Source organism: Canis lupus, chromosome 36, assembly GCF_003254725.2.
Source record: "Canis lupus dingo isolate Sandy chromosome 36, ASM325472v2, whole genome shotgun sequence".
Classification (NCBI taxonomy): Eukaryota; Metazoa; Chordata; class Mammalia; order Carnivora; family Canidae; genus Canis; species Canis lupus.
Window position 1 is genome coordinate 23,247,994 of NC_064278.1, and position 22,755 is coordinate 23,270,748.

Sequence of the window (22,755 nt, forward strand, 5' to 3'; positions counted from 1 at the left end):
AGAGCATAGCCATTTAAACTGCTTTACAAAATTAAAGTAATTGTTTTGCATTTCTTGTTCTGTATAATGCCACTTGTTTCCACAGCAGTCTTGCCTACTACATCGTGAGATCCTTAAAGTCAAGAACCAATCCTATATTATTTATTTTTCTTCCTCCATCACAGAAACCAGCACATGGTGAGTGCCTACCCAAAGTTCCCAGAATTATATTACTCTCACAGAAAGACCCACATTCCATTTAGGAAAAATGTTTCCACCTCCCACCTTCCCTACACAACAGCAACATTAAACTCCCACTGGAGAAGGACATGGTGAAGTCCAGCCAAGTTTCCCAAAAGTTTTGTGAATATATGTGGATAGAAGAAAAAAAAAAAAGACAAGATTTAAGTGGCATTATAAATACATAGGCCATTTCACTCTTCGTTGCATGAAGGTGCATAACACACTTGGTATCCCAGTCAGCACCATCTTGTTTGAATATACAAGACAAAACTGCACATTCTTACAATCCTTTGAAAGCATTACAGACTCTGGGCATATTTCTTCAGCAACATCTAGAAACTGCTTTTAGGTTTGGGGCTATTGCCAGCCCATTTGATAGCTTTATGCTAAGAGGAGGAGGAGTAAGTGTTTAGGGCTGGGTGAAGCAAGAATAAGAGATTTTGAAGTTCATGAAGCATATTCGGAAAATATCCCAAAGCAATAATAAAATATTCATTTTGTGTGTGGAATTCTTGGTTATAATCTAGGATTATCATTTTTATGCTTTATGAAAACTAGATAACGGGTGTGGAATAAACAACTTTTCTTACTTTTAACCTAATAATAATGAGTATATGAAGTTTCCAAATCTAAGCATGATAATAATTTTGCAGTTTTGTGTTGTGGATTTTATTTTTCTTTTATAGCTCTGGTATATAAAAAAATAGAACTTGATATAAAAAAACTAATTTAGGTTGTGCCCAAGTTATTTGAAGAACCTTTTACTTTCAAACTCACATTTACCACTTGAAATTAGGACACAGCTATGATACATGTATGTACGTGTTTCTGAGTTACTTGAAATTCTGTATTAATTACAACATACCTATTACAAATATCCTTGCAGTCAACAGCTACAAGAGCCCTTAAAATCAACAGAGCCAGTTACACTAAAACATTATACTAAAATTTCATCAACAGAGCCAGTTACACTAAAACGTTATACTAAAATTTCATTGTCAAAAGGAAAGATTTAAGTTTTTAAACATCTTTCCCCCCAAATATGCCATTAGGATAATTTGCTTTTTTATTATCTATTTCTCCATTTAAAACTATGATCTGCTGAACCTTTTATTACAACAATATCCAAAGAGTCAACCAGAAAGTGATTTCAAGGGCAGGGTCAAAATGACTGCATTTTTACTACTTAGTGACTAACCTACAATTCTCATCACAATGGTGGGAGATGTATGAAAAATCTGTGGCATCAAGTGAAATTGAATGTCTTTCTATAGTAGATTCTACCAAAAAAAAAAAAAAAGGAATATAACAAGTGTGATGTATTAGGATTTTCAGGATTATTGAGCACTGGCATACTGCTAGATGTGGTTATTTTATTCTATAAAATGTCTGAGACTTCATCAGAATATACCCTGAGAAGATCTTTACACAGTACTTAAAACTGCCCACTAATAAAATGTGTAATTGGGATCAGACTATTTTTGTGAGCTTACTTTTAAGACACTAAACAAAAGTTCAGAGTTTTATTATCCAAAATACAACATGCAGGCTTTCCTTTTTTAAAACACTGTTACAATAATCATAAATGCTGTATTCAGCAAATCACATAAGAGTGCCAAATTGTGATATACTTTGAACATTATGTCAGAGTTTGTTTCTACTAGCCCATCTAGCTATAAATTACTTTTTTTTTTTTTGCCTTCTATAATGGGTCACTACTCTGCAATTTTTCAAAGGAAATATCATACATATTGCCAACAAATGAGAGTCTGAAAAGCCAGAATGATTCTGCCACTAGACTATCATTTTTTTAATGGAAGTTATTATAAATCGAATGTTACATTAGAGAACAAAATCCTGACATTATAACATAAATTACCTATTTGGAAAATTCGCCCATTGCTGACAAACATGTTCTAAGCAACATGTAAGAAACGTATCTTGATATTTAGTTTTCATTGATTAGTATTTTAAAAACTCTTCATGTACAAAGATGCTAAAATTTTTCTTAGCTACCTCAAAAGATCAATGTGATTCCCCAGGCATCTTCAAACCAATTTGAGATTAAACAGTCTGATTTTTACCTCCTATTTAACTTTCTTCCTCATGGATTTGTATCGCTACAAAACTGATCGGGCTTTAGCTCATAGTATTGCCAGGGCAGAGCAGAAGAAACATGCATTGGTGCTGGAGGAGATGAATGTGGAGTCAGGTCTAGCTCTGCCCCTTTTGATCTGTAAGGTCTTTGACACATTACCCTATCCAAGCCACAGTTTTCTCACCTACAAAGTACCTGCCTTTATAGGAAAGTATTGAGGATTAAAAGGGACAGCACACCTAGCACTTAGCGAAGTACACACACTCAATATATGTCAGCTGGTGTTACCACTCTGCCAAGACAGCCTCAAATAATGGTTATACTGGGATCTAGCTCAGAGTACAAGCATTGGTGAAGCATGGATCTTTTAAAACAGGGTTTCTAGGATCTCAGTTTTTCAAAGGCAATTTATTTTCGATGACAACAACAATGCAATGGCCAAGGACCTTCAAACAACATTATGACACACAGGGTATTATGGTAAGGGCAACGCTTTCAGGTGTGTGTTTTTACGGTAAGTCATAGAACTCAAGAGTGCTCTCATACCTGTGACTAGTAGCAATTCTAAGAAGCGAGCCAAGTCCATGGTACCCCCAGCTGACCCTTGATAAAGGCAGCTTGACAGCATCTGGTTGCTTGGAAAAGCTCTCAGGGTTAGTCACCAAAGTAGCTGTGACGAAAATTTAGTTCTTTTCACTCTGGTACTTCCTCCACATTCCCTTTCCACACAAAATACGGTACTTCTCTTTTTGTGGGAAAGAGGAGAAAAAGGCTGTGGTAGACACTGATATTTATCAGAAGTTGAATGCAAGGCTCCCTTCAGAAAGTGCCTCTGTGGTAATTTGCGATCAGTTTTAAAGCTGAGTCCATTTAGAACACTTTTATGGAAAGCCTCCTCTAAGGGTTGGCGCTGTGGGAAACATCAGAGTGAGCCCACGGAGACTCTGCCCTCAATAAGTTGAAAAGCCAACTGGAAAAGCTATCAAAAGATTAAAAAATAATAAAAAGCCAAACCCTAAAAGTATAGGACTATAAAAAATAATGTAAATGTATTTTAAAAAGTGGATTCCTAAGACAGGGCTAATGAGGATTAGAAAAAAGGAGTGATCACAAGAAGACATGGAACTGAAGAGAAATAATGATAAAATAATTCTAGCCCATTAAAAGAATGGTCATATTATCTAGAACTTCTGAGTTAACTGGCCAGAGAAGACTGCAGTTGGAACTTGGAACTTCCATCAACCCTTCCTACAATTTAAAAATGTTGATGTCGGTAATCTTTATTAAACTCTGCTCATCGTATAAATTCAAATGCAAATGATATTATCAGTAGGCCTTAAAACCTGGAGAGGCTTTTCCAAAGTCAATATTTTTGTATGTGGTAAGTATTCATAACTATATCATAGAGCTTACTCCATACAGATTTTAATTTGTTGCAAAGGAAAACAGCAAGTTTGTTTTGGAGGAAATTTCCTCGCCTGCTTATAAATGCTATCTTTGTCAACGTGGTTTCTGGAGGGAATTTCTCAAACTGTATTTCCAAAGAGTACTATATAACATTTAAAATTGTAAAATGTCACTATGCCTAAACACACCTTTTAACTGAATCCAAAAACACTTTATATTCAGTAGCACAAGGGAATAGTATTTTCTTTTCATACAAAGTACGTAATTGTGAAGCGATTTCGTTTTCCACATTGCGCATTTTAAGAAGTGCTCGTCTGATGTTATTTTGTTTCTGGCTTCATATTTGTTGAAACAGTGTATCTTCTATCTTTAATGTAAGGAAGTCCTTTTCCACATGTCAAGGATTTTGAGTACCTAATAGACGCATGTTTAAAATACACACACTGATTTTTTTTAAATGCATGTAGCAATATATCTTGACATGCTAATGTTACGTAATCATTTTTTAAAATATATGTCTTAATTCCAGTACATGCTACTTATCATTCTACCTGACTGGAAACATTTTCTGATTAAATATAGGACATCTAGACATACCGCTTCCTGTGCTATTTCATCTGGGTCATATTCTCCAGTTTATAAACCAACCCAAGTCATCTACCACTTGAAGAATTGTTTTCTAAGCATGAAACAAATGAAAATTAATTTCACTAGAATAATCAGTTGTAAGTACATTTATTTATTTATGTATTTATTTTTATTTTTATTTTTTTAAGAAAGAGACCAACACATGGTCTTGGATTTAGAGTGTACTTATGGGTCGTGAAGGTGGGACCCAATAGCAGTCATTCATGCTGGATCCCCAAAGTAAGTATCACATACCGCTGTTTAACAAGTAGGGTGACAATAGACCCTAACTCGTAAAATGTGCATCCTGGCAGGAACTATATGAATACTTATTGAGTGATTTGGTTCAATGTCAAAAGTGAACAGTCAGGAATCCTTATGCCTTAAGATGCATTTATTTTCACACATTATCAAATGAGCTTAGTAATTACAGGGAGCCCAAATGGCCATTATTAATTCACTTCCTTATGTATAGTGTTCCCAGGTGAATTAACTGGTTCTACCCGGCAAATGCCAGTGGTATTAGAGGCCTGAGGCCTCCACCATCCCAGTAAATCAGGACAGCAAATAACAAGAAAGTCACCTTTTCTTCTTCTAACACAGGGATTTAGCCTGAAACCTATGAACTCTTCTGAAGAAAACATAACTATCTGGGCGAGGAGGGTTTCTCAGCACCAGTGAGTTCTTTTTTAAAAAGATTTTATTTATTTATTCATGAGAGACACAGAGAGAGGCAGAGACACAGGCAGAAGGAGAAACAGGCTCCATGCAGGGAGCCCAATGCGGGACTTGATCCTGGGACTCCATGATCACGCCCTGGGCCAAAGGAAGGCACTAAACAACTGAGCCAACCAGGCATCCCAACATTAGTGAGTTCTGAACTGATCATAAACGACCTTTGGAAAATAAGAACCCATTATTTTATAAATCTGAATAGAGATTATTATTATTATTTTTTGTAATAACTTAAGGAGTACAAGTAGTAGTTGGCCATCAACAAATGTGTAGAAAATACACTAACCATATCTGTTGTTGTTGTTAATATTTATGAGAGACATAGGCAGACAGAGAAGCAGGCTCCATGCAGGGAGCCCAATGGGGGACTCGATCCCAGAACCCCGGGATCACGACCCGAGCCCAAGACAGATGCTCAACCACTGAGCCACCCAGGTGCCCCACTAACATGTCTGTGAAAATTTATACAAGATTACCTCTAATGTGTAGATCAGAGTTGATCAAATGATTACTAGTGGGAAACATGATTCTGCTACTTGTGAAGCATGTAAATTGAGATTAGAATTTGAAGTAGAGTTTGAAAAGGGCTCTCCTTGATCATAGAAAAATTTAAAAGGTTAAGAGTATGTGACACTGAGCGACTCCTTGACAGGTGTCTAGAGTTTAGGCCTGACCAGTAACACAAGCTGTCATTTTTAGCTCTCATTACTGTAGGGCTGGGCGGTAGAGGGTCTGCATTTCACCAGTACATGGGAGTCACAGACATTCTTGAAATGCCTTATTAGACATTGGGCAGTACAGCGTTGCCTTCAGAAAGCACCATTTCTGCTTTCTGGGTCTGAATCTATTTCTTCTCTTTTGCTCTGACAAAAAAGATTATCTCCTTTATGTTTTGGGAGCTGTGGAAATCTAGAGTTTTCTAAATTCTAGACTAGAGTTTAGGCAGATTTACTGAGTGTCTATAAAATATGCAAATAAGTTAAAATTTAATGACTGACATGTCATTCCAGTTTTTCTGTATTCTGTGTTTAAAAGAGTTTCCTTGACAAAACATACCACTCTAAAAATAATAATTGAAGAGTTTCTCATTATAAAAGCAGTAAAGCTGTATCACAGAAATTTTGAAAAGCACAAGATATGATAAAAATGAAAATGAAAATCTCTATTTCCATCACTTGGGGATAACTACTTTTGACACTTAGATATTGGTCACATTTTCCTAATTTCCATAGATTCCAGACAGAGTGAAATCTGGATGACCTGAATAAGAATTTCTCATTCGGGGAACACACTGGGAGGGCACACTTCTGGGAGAGAATGAGCAACAGTGTTTGCAGGGTCTTGGATCCGCTTCACTCTGGGATCTGTGGTTTCTCCTTTGATACCTCTTACTATCTGCTTATCTGGATTTAGTAGCCTGGACTGTTTGGTTCTATCTGGACTTGGTTTTTGGCTGGTCTAAGGCTGAAGATACGGGCATGATGACATTAAAGCAGACGTGTGTATGATGTGCGCAGCTATATACTGGGTGAGTAGAGAGGGGCCTGAATATTTGAGACTCACACATACTGATCAATGCACCACAGGTATTCATAAGCGTGGAGAAGAGAAGCTAGAAATCTAGGGGTGGGAGGAGCCAACAGAATAGCAGATACACGGAAATCCCGCGAGCTGTCAAGAGTAGGTCATAAGTCAGGGAGTGACAGAGTGACTAGTGAACGTTAAAAAAGACTTTAATAACTCTTAGTCATGATGACAAAATTTAACATTCAAAATTCTAGGGTGAATTCCCTTGTCCAGCAGAGGGGTTTGTGTTTCTGGTGGCTGACAAATCAGTGCCATTTCTATTCACTTCTGCTGACTTACTGGATGGAATTTTCCATATACGTTGTTTTGACACAGGAGCTTTGTGTGTCTTCACAGAAGCCCTTAGCTGCTCCCTGCTTTTTCTCTTTCCTGGTCTGCACCCACCCCTCCACTTCGGATTTGGACGCTGTCACTCAGAAGTGCAGGGGTGGCACCTCCCACTGGTGTGAACCTCAGGCAGCAGAAAGCAGGAGTCAGGAGGGGGCCAGGTGTGAACCTTCCTTGCAAACTGTCTGGAGAAGCAGTTCCCCATGCCCAGCAAATGCACCTGCTGCCTGAACCGCTGTGCCCTTTCCAGATTCATTGTGACATAGGAGCCAGCACAGTATCCCATTGCGCTGCAGCTTCCCTTGCCTGACTAACTCCTTTTCCTTTATTTGTACTGTCCTGGGCTTGCACTCTCAAATAAAATCAGAACTGTAATCTTTGCCTCAGGCTCTGTTTTTTTTTTTTTTTGAGCAGTGATTCTCAAAATGTAACATGGATACAAATCAGGTGGGGATTTTATAAAATAAAATACAGATTCTGTGTCAGGAGATCTGGGATGAAGCCTGAGATGATGCATTTCTAACAACTTCCCAAGTGACATCGACACTGTTGGCCCTTTACATAGTAAGGTTCTAGAAGACATAAAATAAGACAAAACTCAACACTGCTATAGTGTAATCTCCTTGAAGGGTCAAGACTGTATGGGTTTCTTTCTATATAGAGAATTCTATATAGAACTCTCACTGTTCTAGCCTTTGACCCTACAATAATGCCTGGAATGGGGGAAAGTACATAATTGATATATGTTGACTGAATAATAAATGAATAAATTCCCCTAGATGACTTCAGTAATCTCTACTCATGGTAAAAAAGATTTCTAATTTTAGCATTCAAAATTCTAGGATAAACTGCATTGGCTGGCAGTGGGTTTTTCTATATTTCTGGTGACTGACAAATAAATGTTTGCAATGGACTGAATGTTTATGTCCTTCCCTCTCCAGAATGCATATGTTGATACCCAACCCCCCAAAATAATGCTATTAGGATGTGAGGCTTTTGGGACCTAATTAGGTTATGAGGGTGGAGCTCTCACGAATAGGATTAGTGCCCTTATAAAAGGACCTCAGAAACATCCCCTGCTCCTTCTAGTCTGTGAGATCATACAAAAAGACAGCTGTCAAGGAAGCAAGGCCCTCAACCAAATCTGTGGGTGCCTTAATCTTGGCCTTTCCAGCCTCCAGAACTGTGAGAAATTTCTGTTATAACCCACCCAGTCTGTGGTATTCTGTTATAGCAGCCCAAACAGACCAGGACGATGTTGAATAAGAAATATAGCTACACAGTCATATTACCCCAGCATCAAGGGGTTAAGGCCGAAAGCCAATTAAATGTAAGAGTTAACATTTTAGAAATTAGTTTCTGGTTCAGAAGCACAGACAAACAGTACTGAGGTATCAAGTTCAGGAAGATTTCCAGAGGCCAACTTTCCTTTCAAAAGCCTGGTTATCTTTTGTCAGGGGCTAGAGAACAAAGAGAAGCATGCTTAAGATCCATTATATTGGTAGCATCTTATGTTTACTCACCCAGCACTTCACTTTTCATATAATACCTTTTACAAGGGAGGGTAAATGGCAGTTTTCCACTGAATTTTAAAATAGTGCATCATGTATAATTCATAAAAACTGCCAGTAGCATCAACATCCTCTTCTGGTATTTGTCCTACTTAAGAAATGTCACACATTAGACTTCTGTGATAGGTCTTATGCCTATTATTGGATGTAACCGACCTTGTCCCACTATCCCTTCTGTTGCTACCAACAACCATTTGGACATTAAAGATTTTTTTTTGCTGACAACATCAGCAGCTATTCTTTTCTTGTTACACTTTTACTGTTGTCATAGAGACACAGAAACAGCTGAATAGAGATTTTACATATGGAGTTCCTGATGGAGGGGTGATATTAACCATGCTACTATCTGTCACTGAATGTGTTTCTAAATGATTGCATCAAGGACAGATCCGTGCCCTTGAATTTTAAGGAATTTTCAAAGACAAGAATACTTTCTACCAGGAAATCTCATCTGGAAGACTATTACAGTAGTTCTCAAAGTGTGGTCCCTATACCAGTTGCATTGGCATCTCCCACCAACTTATTAGAAATGCAAATTGTTGTGGCCTGTGATGGTTTACCAGTCCATTTAGATGGTAAAATATTATTTCTGGGTGTGTCTGTGAGGGTGTTTCTGGAAGAGATTAGCATTTGAGTCAGTAGACTGTGTAAAGAAGATCTGCCCTCACCAATGTGGGGGGCATCATCCAATCCGTTGAGGACCCACATAGGACAAAAGATGGAAGAAGAATGAATTCTCTCTTCTGGAGCCGGGATGTCCCATCTTTATGCCCTTGGACATCGGAGCTTCTGGTTCTCAGGCCTTCAGACTTGGACTGAATTGTATCACCGGCTTTCCTAGTTCTCCAGCTTGCAGGCAGTTGATCATGGTACTTCTCAGCCTTCATGACCATGTGGGCCAATTCCTATCACAAATCTCTTCATAGCTATCTGTCTTTCTATATACTATTGGTTCCGTTTCACTGGAAGAAGATCTTGACTAATAGAGGCCCCATTCCGGGCCCATGGAATCAGAAACTCTGTAGTCTATATTTTAACATTTAAGCCTTCCAGGTGATGACAAGGCATGCTAAAGTATGAGAAGCAACTTCTTCTCTATTCAACATCTTCCTGTCTGACGGTATTGATGAGAAATAGGAAGGTACTCAAGAATCCAGAGATAAACTGAATACGAGATGTTCTACATACAAGTATTTGAAAATCTAAGGTATATAGAACGGCATTTTTAGAACTGGGCTTGAACACAGGAGAGGTACTTACTAAAAATACATAAGCCTCGGCCCCACCCAGACCTAGTGAATTAGAGTGTGGGAGTCCGGGCTGATTGCCTCCTTCCAGACAGTTCTGAGGCACCAAGTATTATAGCCATAGAATAAAGTATAGCTTATGGGTAACATGAGTTATCTCTGGGCAATGGGACCGAGAATGATCTTTACTTCCTACATTTTTTTTTGCATTTTTTTGAGTTGGATGGCAATAATCCTACATTACTTTTATAATCAGAAAATAACAACAAGGCAATTGTGAGAATAAAAGTGGACAGAATAGCATCAGATCCTCCTGGAGCCCTAGGAACTCAAGGGGCTGACCTATTTTGTTGACATCATTCATACCAGAGGGGTGCCAGGCTCAGATTCTGGCATAGGACTGGTGGGTCCCAATCCTAGAGGCACTGAGGAGCTATGTAAATCTCCTCGCCCAAGCCTCCATTTCTTCATCTCTCAAGCACAGATAGAATCTGTTTCACAGTGTTGCTGTGGGAATCATGAGTACTTAGTACAGTGCTTAGCACATAATGAGAATTCCAAATGTCAGCTCTTAGCAGTACAAGGATAACTATGTTTTCTGATTATCTATGGCCCTTGGTTTTACACCTATTCTTAGCTCTATTTTCTACGAGTCATATATTGATCAATCTCTCCATTTTTTTATAATGCTTAAAAAAATTGGTCATGTCTCTAAGTGGAAGATGTCCCTCTTCGTGGATAATAACTCTTGTGCATCACCCTGGACTTCCACCATTTCATCTGATTCTGGTCCCCTGCCATGATTCTCACTCTCCTTCCTCTTGACAAAAAGCCTCATTCTAGCTCTTTCTCCATCCAGTGCCCAGCACCTTCATGCTTCCACTTTTCCCCTTTCAGTTTGGTGTCTGTTACCTTTGCCATATTTATGTGACTCCCCAAAGGCTGAAACTGCAGGTTATCACTGTGCATTTAATACATTTTTTTTTCTTTGCTAAATTCTCTTAGGATTAAAGTTCAGCATCACCAACTATTCTTTTTCCACCTTGGACATAATTCATGATTTGAGTTTCTGAAGCTCCATCAAGCAGAACATTCCTGAGTCTCAGATTAAGAACTGATTAAAAAAAATCCTTCCCAGGTTTGTGCATCAAGGGCAAGAACGGATGCTGTGCCCCATGCAGTCTTGCTTGCAGGTGCTTCCTGTCAGGTCCAGAACCGAGCTACACTTCCCTTTTTCAAAGAGAGATTTCATATGTGCCAAAGGCTTAGCACCTGATTGGGATCTTTTTTTTCTACCAGATTTAATCAGGCACTTGTAAAAACACCGAGGAAAGGGGTTTAGGAGAGAAACTGATCAACTTTCTACTTTCTGAAGCACTTTTATATGGAAAACAACTACTTTAAGGCAATGGTTTTCAGATTTTAGCGGGCATGAGAATCACCTAGGGGGTTGCTGTAGATCTAATGTTCTGTCCTCCACAAATTCATATTTTGAAATCCTAGCACCTCAGGGGATGTCATTGGAAGGTGGGGCTTTGGGGGAGTGAACAGGTCCTGAGGTGGAGCCCTCATGAATGGGATTAGTGCCCCTATAGAAGAGACCTCACAGAGCTCCCTTGGCCCTTCTGTCTTGGAAGGTGAGTCTATGAGGAAGTGGGTCCTCACCAGACACCAAATCTACCAGTGATTTGGGACTTCCCATCCTCTAAAACCGAGAGAAATAAATTTCTGTTATTTATAAGACAGCCAGGTTATGATTTTCTCATAGTTAAAGCAGCCCAGATGGACTAAGACAAGGGCTTATTACAACCCAGGTTACTGGTCCCACCTCAGTTGCCAATTTAGTAGACCTACAATGAGGTCTGAAAATTACCATATCTAACAAGTTCCTGTGGGGTTGCTGACACCCTAGCTCAGGAAATTCACTCTGAGAACTACTCTTTAAAAGAGTCTATCCTAAGAATCTTGAGAACTTGGTCTGCCCTAAAAGGGGAGGAGAGTTAGTACTAACTGTGCTAGGAAACTTCTAGTCATACCCTGTTTCTCTCTTTTCTTCCTCCTACTCATTGACTAGGACTCAGATTTGCCAATTTCAGCCCAAGAAAGTGACCCTTCCCATGCTCACTAAATTCAGAGAAACTTTTCTACAAGAACCAAAGAAATCTCTAACCCTTGCCTTAGAAAAATTCATCACCACTTTACCGATGATTATAATTTTAACAGCAAAATGTAAAATGTAGCTCTACAGGTGTGAGCCTCGGTAACTCTGCTGACGGACTTGTCACTCAGCAGACCTTCTCATGGCCCCTAAGGCAAGTCTGTACTCTCAGCTGGTGCACTTTCAGTTTCCCTGCCCTGAATGTCACTCCATCCTGTCTATCTACATCCATCACCACTTTGAAAATAGTTTCCTAAGAGTTAGTGCCTCCGTAATACCTGTCTTTAGAAATGGACTCACAGATAATTCACTTGTTTTGCTTTCCAGTGGGTAAACACAGTTCATAGTTCCTATATCTCATTTTCTATTATTTTCTAGTATCTTCTGGCTGATTTATCTTCCTCTTTTTTTTTTAAGATTTTATTTATTTGAGAGAGAGACTGAGAGACAGAGCACGAGCAGGGGGAGAGGCAGGGGCAGAGGGACAGAAAGAAGCAGACTCCCTGCTGAGCATGGAGCCCAACGTGCTGGATCCCAGGACTTTGATCATCATGACCTGGGCCGAAGGCAAGATGCTTAACCGACTGAGTCACCCAGGCACTGCTGATTTGTCTTCCTGCTTTTAATTTTGCTATCTTCTGACCACAGCACTCTTCCCCTAACACTGGGAGATACAGGGAATAAAAACTAATGATAGTATCTCCTTTCACCGCCTGAGCTTCTCTGTAAATGATGCATGGGGCAGGACACAGCCAGGTTATCCCTGAATGAGAGACCAAGGAGAAGCAGGAAAGCACTGAACTTGGCTTTCCTGCCTCTAAAAAATCCACACTGTCAGGGCCAACGATGACAAAGCTCCCATGCATATCTTGGCTTCAGTGGCCCCCAGAGGCTAATTGTAATCTGCTTATTTTTCTCTCTCATTTAGAGCAGATACAATTACCATGCTTAGGAAGGTAGCCCAGCCAGAAGGTTAGAGGGTTTTGTTTTGTGCTAAATTTTTGCTTCCATGCTCAGAGAATGTGTTACACAACTACTGTGAAATAGCACCTGCTCTGTTTACTAACACAATATTATAAAAGTAAAACATAATTAAAAAGAAAAAAAAAAAGAACTGGATGACCGGGGTCCCAGAACAAAACTCAACCACAAATTGTCACCTCATACCTATAATTACCACAATAATTTGAGTGTGGAACAGATGCCAAATGATTCAGACCAGGCAGGTTAGATTCCCCTGCTGTGTGGCTGAACTTTTCAGGTGCATCTTAACATTGCATTGCTGTGAATATCAAAAGCACAGCAAGGGTCCCCCAAAGCTGGCAAAGCCAATAAATTCAGGGACTCACAGGCTTCCAGGAGCAAAACATATTCAGCATTTGTTCTACAGAAATGATTTATTCTATTAGATCAATGGTTTTCACTCTTTCCTTCCTTCTTTAGGTGACCCTTTTTCTACTTTGATGTTCAACATGTATATCCAAAAGTTCTGGCAGAAGCTGAGTAACCAGCTTCCCATGACCCAGCCAAGAAACGCTATAAGGATCTCAAAGCATCTCCTGCAGACCTCTACAGCCCCACGGAACACAGGTGAAATAGCAACAGTGATATTGTACCGATTCCCAGAAAGAACAATAACTATAAAGACACTAGGATATAATTCCAAATTTTTCTCTATTCGTTCACATGAAAGTTAGATTTATTTATATGGAAGGAGGCACACTCTTGTTATAAACCAGCCTGCCGGGGCACCTGGGATGGCTCAGTTGGTTAGGCATCTGCCTTCGGCTCAGGTCATGATCTCAGGGTCCTGGACTGAGCCCCACATCGGGGTGGAGGGTGTCTCTGTTCAGTGGGGGAGTCTGCTTTTCCTTCTTCCTCTCCCTGCCCCACCTCATCTCATGCCCACTTGTGCCCTCTCTCTTAAGTAAGTAAGTAAGTAAGTAAGTAAGTAAGTAAGTAAATAAATAAATAAATAAAATCTTAAAAAATAAAAACAAACCAGCCTGCAAACAGATTTCTGCCAATTCTAAATATTATACCTGGTTCTCTGAAGGCAATCTCTCCAAACGAGGTAGTGTGTATGAAAATATACACACAGAAAATAAATGAAAGTTTAATTAACCTTAAAAATTATTATTAAGGATTCCATTCAGTATAATGTGACATACTATGACATAATGAAAAGATATTAGAGCCAGAAGATATGGGGTAAAATTCCAATTCTGTTATTTCCTAGCTATGTGGCCTTGGCAAGTCTCTCAACCTCTCTGAATGTTAGTTTCTGATTTTTTAAAAAGAGCTTAAAAAACAATGCTGATAGTAAAATTTATCAGGGTAATTGTAAGGTTTACCTACTGACTAGTCAGCTTCTCTTTATTAGCAAAGTCTCATGAGTGATTAGCAAAGATTAGAACTGTTTTCCCCTTGAAACTAGCTAGACACAGAGATAAACATCTCTTGTTCAATCTAACCAACCGAGATTTTCCCTGGTTGCAAAATCCCAACTGTAAATCCTCCTACTTGTAACTTGTCTACTCCTTCCTATAAAAGACTAAAGCAAAACCACTCTGTAAAGACACACTCTGATCTGTGGGTCTAGGGTGTTCTCCCTATTGTAATAGCCTGAATAAAACTGATTTCCTTATTTTTTAGTTTTTGTCTTTGATGATAACATACATGTAAACGTGCCTGAATCGTATTTGGTTCTCATTAATTGGAAGCTTTTATTAAGGATCTTCTATAAATAGTGCTCTGAGTATAAACTATGAGGTGTACAAAGATGAGCAGAATGCATCTTCTGCACTGGCATCTGCTGAATCTAGCAGCAATTCCATATATTTATGATGCTAAAATCTTACTTTTCTTAAGTTTTCCCAACTTCCATGATGATGAGCTAATTTTGGCAGATCAGTAAACAATGTGAATTAACTCAAACTACTTTAATGGGAACTTTATAGTCATCTATTCATAAAAACTATAAATAGAGTTGAACTTTAATATGCATACCAATTCTGCAGGACTTAGTTGAGATGGCTCCATTTTCATGAAGCCTTCTCTAATTTCTGCAGTCAGAAATAACCTCCAGTCTCTGTGGTCCAGCTTGCATCTTTACTTTTTCTAATACTACCTTTCACATTATGTTCTATATTATTCTTAGTCATGTACATGTCTGATTTTCTCTCTAGATTTTATGTTGATTGAGACTAGGTACAGTGCCTTATTTTCTCTGGCATGATGTCTTATGCAAAGGATATATTCAATTAATGTTTGCTGAATTGAGTCTATAATACTCTTTGATGCCTTAGATCATACTAATCAGGCAGTGTGTATCTGAATATCTCTTCATAAAATGTCACAGTCTACACTGAGAAGACTAAGTAATCAAGAAAAGATCACAGAGAATGGGATAGAAAAAGAAGAGGGGAGTGTGAAAAGAAAACTAACAATACATTGAGAAATCTAAGAAGGTAAAATCACACAGGAAAAAATGCATCATAAGTAACTTAAATACAGAGCATATTATTCCAACTCTATATATTTTTGGGTAAAGGCAGATTACAGTCAAGGTCTTTAGAAATTTTACCTATACTAACAAGTCATAATCAGAAAGTGGTAAGGGTAACATTGTGATATCCCTTTCAACAGAGGTCATCAGTGGAATGCTAGTAAATCTTAGCAACCTACTATCCAGGGTGGGAAAAGGGAGCCCTGATTTGTAGCAACACCAATTTCTACAGCGTAAATATTTCCAACATGGCTGATTTTAAGGTATCAATAAATTACTTAATACAAGTTTGGAAAGAGGTGCACACGGTTGGCTCACTCAACTCAGTGAAGCTGGTTCCATCACACTACTGCCAATTCCCTTTCCCCTACCTTCCTTCTTTTACTTTCTTCCAAGGAAGAGGAATGGAGTAGAGTAGATCTAGGGAAAGGGCAGTAAAAGAATAGGGCTTCACATAAAGTTTTGCTTCTCAGTTTCCCGTTTGGGATTATGTTTTGGAGACAATGGATCACCTCCAATTCATACTTTCCACCTCACTTTTCAGAGCAACTTGAAAATCCAAGAATCACTTTGGAAATAAAATGAAATGAAACCTACTATCTTCTTTTAGGCTACTGATGAAAATGTTAGGAAGACTTGAATCATGATAAATATTACTCTTAATCTGACAAAATGATGAGAGTTTAGCTCCTCTGAATCTTAAAACTATAAACTTATATATGAGAAAGGCTGAAACTACTGAATTATTGGCATTTTTAGCTTCTCCACTGTTACATACTAAGAGGTAACTTTCTAGCTACAGGGTGCACTTCATCAGTTGAGCCAATATTTACTTATCAAAAATCTATGTGCTTATTTTCTCTTAATACAAAATATACTGAAATAAGTTGAAAAAAATTTTGCATGGTTCTGCGTATTTATGCGAATTAGTAAGGGCTCAAAGATCCATGAGTAGCATGAATCAGACCTCAAGATATGTGACTATTAACAAAAATGTAATACAATAGCCCATCTTCTGAACTTGTTCAGGATCATCACTACCAGATGCATCATCACTCTAACATCTTCCAGCCACCCTTGGGCTGGTGTAAACAATAAGTTCATGGAGTTTCCTGGATTTATCTTCAAGGATACGCAGAAGAAATCTAGCTTTTTGAAAACATATACTTTGTGGCATCTAATGACACTGGAAAATCCCTAAGAAAATCTTCCTGGAATAACTCAGAAAGGTACCAAAATTAAAAATAAACCTTATTTTCTAAGTGTGGGCTAGAATGACGTGGGAGGGCATCTTCCCAGGAATAGTTATAAAAGTTATTTTGGCTCCAACTCTGTATTTTAGAACCTTAGAGAAGTTATTTATATTCTTGTTCTGCATTTTCAGAACCTTGTATCATTTTAAGCTACAAATATAAGAATTTTTAATCACAACTAGTTGGATATCTATTTTCCCACTTGTATAACTGCCACACTGGTGTGTGGTCTGGCGTGATTCTCTATAACTGGCATTGTCAACTAACAAGAGACAGAAAGAAGACTGGCCTACACTCTGGAAGAACACAGCCGTAGCAAGGATTTGGTGGCTGGCACATAGCCAGCGCCTGCAAGAGCACTACCATCATTATCGGGGGGCTTCTCTGAGAGCCTTCATGGTAAAATCCCAAACATTTAGATTTATTTTAAATTATTCTGTTTAAAATATAAGCACCAAAAACAGAATAAATTTGATGTTAAAACTTAAAATGTTTAGGGCACCTGCATGGCTCAGTCGATTGACTCTTGATTTCTGCTCAGGTCCTGATCTCAGGGTCATGAGATTGAGCCCTGTGTCAAGGCTCAATGTACTCAGCATGGAGTCTACTTGGGATTCTCTCTCTCCCTCTCTCTTTCTGCTTCTTCCCTCTATATCTTTCTCTCACTCTCTAAAATAAACAAATAAAAATATTTAAATATAAATAAGTAAATAAATAGGAACTGAAGATTAAGACTCATTAGATAGACCATCCAAGAACATTTGAAAGTTTGAGAGAAAATTTAGTGGGCAGTTGCCTGTTTGGGAGGACAAGGGACGCCCAGAATCTGGACTTTATGTCTCTCTGAGGAATTCATATCTTTTTAGTTTTGGTGGGAGGTAAGCCCACACCTCACTATGAGAGCCTATTATGGACTGAATATTTATGTTCCTCCAAAACCCTATCCCACCTGAGCTGAAACCAAGAGTCAGATGCTTAACCAACTGTGCCACCCAGGTGCCCCAACTTCTATTTCTTTATAAATGGGTTTTCATATGCAATCATATTTTAAAATAGAATGGCAGTTGTTTTTGTTTTTGTTTTGCTTTCCTGAAAGTGAAATCTCTTTAGGTTCACTAGAACAAGCCCAAGGATCTTCTATTTCATCCTCTCTTCCTTGCTCTCCCATCTCTCATTTGTCAGAGTAAATTGGAAGTAAAAGTTATCTGATCATTCCTCATTCCTGTATATCTCCCTTTATCTCTCTCTCTCCTAGGTACTTGCCATTCTTCTGCTGACACCCCCTAATCTGAGGCCCCAGTGTACCTACCCCCGCTATCCTGTGTTTCATCACAGGCTTCTTTTTTTTATTTATTTTATTTTATTTTATTTTATTTTATTTTATTTTATTTTTTTAAAAGATTTTATTTATTCATGAAAGACACACAGAGAGAGAGGCAGAGACACAGGCAGAGGGAGAAGCAGGCTCCATGCAAGGAGCCCAATGTGGGACTCGATCCCGGGTCTCTAGGATCACGCCCTGGGCTGAAGGCAGGCTAAACCACTGAGCCACCCGGGCTGCCCCCATCACGGGCTTCTTACAGTGATTCTTCTCACAGCTGTCCAGATGTTCCCTTGTTATTCTCAATTCTGGAGCTCATTTCTCCCTTGGATTAATGCTTACTGTGAAGTTTCAAATTGTGGAAGTGCTTCTTCCACTGCAACATGTAGTAGATAGCTCATAAATGCCTGAACATTCCAGCGATTTGGTGCCCGAAACACGAGGTGTTCTATCTTTCCAGTTCACTTGCAAATAGCTTGTCAATTTTTGTTTGAACACTAATATGACCCCCTGACATACATGAAGGCTAACAAAATGAAAACAGTACTACCAGAGGGAACAAAAGCCAGTGGTTGGCAGTGTGGTACAGAGAAAAAACAAAGTTCAGCAAAAATTATTCCCACACATTTTGAAACTGCTCTGGAATGATACTATGGGTTCCAGCCTTTGAAACATCTGTCTTGGAATGACCCATCTTGGTGAGGAGGTGGAGTGATTCATCAGATGGGAACCTTGGTGAAGTTGCCAATTTCCACCAAAGAATATTGACCTTATCTCCTAATCATAACTTTTTCTAAAGTAGATGGATTTATTTTCCACCAACAATCCTGAGTGCCTATCCATCTAGGCCCTAGCCGAGGGATGTAATCTTAGACTGTCATCCAGTTTAGTTAAAAATCTGGTCGAGATAGGCGATATTTGGGGGATGACTGATTAAACAATTTCTTCTGCATGTTCTCAGTGATAGTTTAGAACAGGCCAAAGATTACCTAACTGGATCATAATTTTCTGTCTCCTTACAGATGTACTTTCACCGGGTTTTGTCAGAAAGCCTTCAGCCTTCATGGAAGAGAAGTAGTAACAGAAATAACAGAAATAAAATCCATTACAGTTTCTTCAGGAGTGATGGTACAGATATTTTCGAGTTTCAGACACTGTCTCCCACATGAAACTCCATGTGAGAAATGCCTTTTAGTCATATTTCTCACGTATACAAGGAAGCCTCTGCCTTTCCTGAGGGTGTCTCTCTTCTTCAATAGTAAGAATTATGTAACTGATAATATATTCCCCCTTACTTTGTCTAATGGGGAGTTCAGATGCAAGAATGAGCCTCAAAGAAAGAACCAAGATGGAACTTAATGCTTGATTATTCATATTTTTCCTCTGACCTTACTTATCTTTATGATATATAAGGGTGTGTGTGCATGTATGTGTGTGTATAAAAGTCTCTTTAAATGTGTGTATTTGTATATATATATATTCAGCCATTATTTTCTTACATATTCACATTAGCAGCAGCAATAAATCCTTTGTGGCAGATAGTATATGAATAAATATATAAACATATGAACAAATGTGGCCAAATAGCATATTAGGGTAAACTTTAGCTGTGCTCATTACTAACAGGAATGACTAATAACAGTGGTATCATTACTCCTACCAGGAATGGTAAGCACATACTACCGTGTGTGGGAGGCATGTGACGGGTGAGAACTTAAGAAAGCATACATGAGCAGGTAAGAGAGCATAAGGCAAAACTTCTGCCCTCAAGTCCTGAAATCTAACTGAGATGTTTGTGTTTAGGCAGGCAAGCCAAGTAGCAGTATCCATCCTACATAAGAAAGGAAGAAATTCCAACAGACAGAAGGAACATTGTCATGACCATGTCCCTTCAAGAGTATAAGTCCCCTCCCTCTGCTGTCCCCAGGGAGGCCTAGGCGGACTCACCATCCTCTCAAAATCCAGAATGCTTTTGTCTACAACAGCTTTGAAGGAGACTTCTTAATCTAAAAATACTGATTTGATACGTACCACAGGAGGGAGAGTTACTTTATTTTCAGGGACTTTTTTATTGTATATTTTAAAACACTTTAAAATTTCCCATTTTTTTTATTGTGACTCAGCGAGAAATAAATTTTACTTCATAGCTTAGAATGTATACATATACATAACTAAAACATAAGTTTTACAAGACGCTATTGATCCTTTCTCTTTGTGACACTATTTTTAAACTTATTTCATTCCATTTCATTTCTTAAAGCATTCTTATTATGACCTGTTGAATTAAGTTTAGTATAAATAGCATTGCTTTGAGAAAATAGGAAATTCAAATTTCTAAGGGGCAAGTGTTTGAATTTACTGAAGGAAACTATTCTTTTTAAAGATCAAAGGAGATTGGAACAACTTCAGATGGATGATGCAGCATACTGCTTCTTAGCTCATTAAGTATTTGCTCAGAAATCCAAAATATGTAGAGTTGAGTCATGCAACTCTTCCTGAGAGAAGAAAATACATCCCCAAGTTGTATTCCCAATAGGAACATATCAACCCACACACGTAAATCAAATTTCAAGTGCCTCTAGTATTAGTGTCTCCAGATTCTAAATATGGGCTTGACTTCTAATTTCCTTTCTCTCTATCCTTGGCTTTAATGAACTTAAAAGATATTTTTATATATGCAAATACTTCAGTAATTCTGAAAACCGCATCACTATTGACTAATCAATGATGACCTTAATCTTAGATTTCTATACAGAAAAAGTAAATTGTTCAGGAAACAAAAGGGGAAAATAAAACCCCTTCTTTCATTAACTGATACCATGGTTAATCACCAAACTTAAAGAATTTGAAAAGTACAATGCTACTATTATTAATAACTCCTCAATCAATCAAAACTGGGAATGGAAACATTTCAAATTTGCCAGCATAACCTTTAGGCTTATTCATGCCACAAACCTCTTAGCTGAGTCTTAGCACTCCCCGGGAAAATATTAAGTAAGTTATTGGGTTGTGTTTTTGTCTTTGTTTTTGTTTTACCATGTCAACTCTAAGATAACACTTAATTCTTACTGGGTGTTTTTAGTGCCAGATCACATTGGACAGAAACCATACCTTTAACAGATGGTTCTATTCTAGCCACAATCATATCACATTAACTTCCCAGCCTACCTATTAATATCCAACCAAATTAGAGCTTGGTGAACTTCTGGCAGGTTTGTGACAGTTCCTAAAACCTGCAATTTTAAGTAATTACAGAAATTCTGGGCAGGAAGCCCTCTAAGAAGATGATCAGCTTCATTACTTTCCTTTAAAACTTTGAGACCATCCCAAGGCAAGAGTTCTTTCTTCTCTTTTAACTTGGAGGGAAGAAAGGATATTAGCATGAAGGATCACTCACTACGTGAGTGGAACCATGCTAGGTCTACTACACATTTGATCTCATTTAGGCCTCGTATCTTAAGGTACTAGGAATTACTATCTGTAGTTTACAGAAGGGGAAGTCAGGCTCAGAGAAACTAAGTAAGTTGATCAAGGACAAAGAGTGCATGTGAGTTGGGGTCTGACCAGCAATCTGCAATAACTAACGCTCCTCTGTCAGCTTTCCCAGTAGTGGGCTAGGGCTGGCCACGCAGACGCACGAGAGCCAGTGGTGCGCAGCTCTTTCCAACTCCACATTTGGTGAGGTCATACCAGTAGCTTGAAATTGGCTGTGGTGGGAGTATTTAGACCATGCAAACTGGTAAACACTATAAATCAGGGCTTTCTTCTTCAGATAGTCATTTACCAGCACACCACTACCTATAGCATTCATATATATTTTTAAATGATTTACTTATTTTCGAGAGAGAGAGACTGTGTATGCATGAGTAGGGGAGGGGGAAGAGGGAGGGAATCTTCGAGCAGACTGCCTGCTGAGCATGGTGCCCAATCCAGGGCTTTATCTCATGACCCATGAGATCATGACCTGAGCCGAAATCAAAAGTCAGACGCTTAACTGATGAATCACCCAGGCACCCCTAACACTCATATTTAATATTTCACAAATGTCATGATTGGATGTTTCTATTCATAGTTTTTTTTTTCATTTTCAAAAACAAATAACAATGAGATACAGGCATACTATCTCTCAGTATGTGCTTCTCAAATTTACTTTCTATGTATTTTTGCCTACTGTTAAGAAAAACTTCAGTTATCTAAGTAGCTGCAATAATATAATAAATCTCCATATCTGGGGTACTTGGGTGGCTCAGTGGTTGAGTGTCTGCCTTTGCCTCAGGGCGTGATCCTGGATCCTGGCATCGAGTCCCTCATCAGGCTCCCTGCATGGAGCCTGCTTCTCCCTCTGCCTGCGTCTCTGCCTCTCTCTCTCTGTGTCTGTCATGAATAAATAAATAAATAAAATCTAATAATAAATAATAAATAAATCTCCATGTCTTCATTATCCAGACTTAGTGATTATCAAAATATAGCCAACCTTAGTTCATTTATACTCCCTAACACCTTTTTCTCCCCAGCCAGATTATTTTTAAACAAATTTCAGATATTTTATCATTTTATTTGTAAATAATCAGTTTGTATTCCTAATAGATAAGCTCATTTTAAAACATTATAATAACATCATACTTCTACTTTAAAATTACCAGTAATTCCTTAACATCATCTAATACCCCATCCCCTCTATTTTCAGTTTTCCT

The 22,755-nt window shown here is 38.5% G+C and overlaps 1 protein-coding gene and 1 long non-coding RNA gene across 23 annotated transcripts in view; one reads left to right on the forward strand and one right to left on the reverse strand.

Moving 5' to 3' along the window:
• LOC112668194 (uncharacterized) overlaps positions 1–19,174 on the forward strand; it is a 32,267-nt gene extending 13,093 nt beyond the window's left edge. For 5 of the 12 annotated variants that reach the window (XR_003141549.3, XR_007408584.1, XR_007408588.1 and 2 more), the window contains 5 exons: positions 86–177; positions 4,310–4,452; positions 13,423–13,569; positions 16,517–16,716; positions 19,084–19,174. This is a non-coding gene — a long non-coding RNA (uncharacterized LOC112668194). Of the gene's footprint in view, positions 1–85; positions 178–4,309; positions 4,453–4,957; positions 5,032–6,502; positions 7,379–10,826; positions 10,960–13,422; positions 13,570–16,516; positions 16,717–19,083 lie in introns of those variants that run through there. The other 7 variants (XR_007408591.1, XR_007408592.1, XR_007408590.1 and 4 more) reach the window with 6 other exon arrangements.
• Positions 1–22,755, reverse strand: part of ZNF385B (zinc finger protein 385B) — a 382,539-nt gene that overhangs the window by 149,533 nt on the left and 210,251 nt on the right. The window lies entirely within an intron of this gene.